Here is a 703-nt window from a genome sequence, read left to right on the forward strand (position 1 = left end):
CCTCTGATCCACCCCCAGGCTAAGGTGGCAGTCCTTATGAGTTGCCAAGCCGCCTGTCCACAACCATATTATGGAATATTCAACCTACACTGTAATCATTGTTTGTCCTGACTTTCTTCTCCCACTAGATTATAAGCAGTTTAAGGGCAGGAATCATATTTTGTTTATTCATCTGTCCTCAGAGCTTAGCCCAATGCTTGGCACAGATGGGCGCTGAGTAAATATTTATTGAATATATGAGCATAATAAACAACTTAACAATAGAGAGAAGTATTATTGTCTAAGAATACAAAGGATTATAGTCTTAGAGACTACAAGAAAAAGAGTAGGTTCTACAGAAAGGTTGTGTTTACAGGGAAGTTTAAAGTTCAAGATATTTGGCAAGGTGATGGAGCTGATTACATAAATAGACTGTATAAGACTGCGATAATATTTAACATTGTGCTGGAAGTCCTAGCTAGAGCAGTAAGGCAAGAAAAAGAAATAAAGGGCATCCAAACTGGTAATGAAGAAGTAAAATTGTCCCTATTTGCAGATGACATGATACTATACATAGAAAACTCAAAAGACTCCACAAGAAAACTACTGGAACCAACAGATTCAGCAGAGTAGCAGCATACAAGATAAACATACAAAAATCAGTTGGAGTCCTATACACCAATAAAGAGAACGGTGAAAAGGAAATCAGGAAAACAATACCATT

Source organism: Trichechus manatus, unplaced genomic scaffold, assembly GCF_000243295.1.
Source record: "Trichechus manatus latirostris isolate Lorelei unplaced genomic scaffold, TriManLat1.0 scaffold00063, whole genome shotgun sequence".
In the NCBI taxonomy this organism is placed as follows: Eukaryota; Metazoa; Chordata; class Mammalia; order Sirenia; family Trichechidae; genus Trichechus; species Trichechus manatus.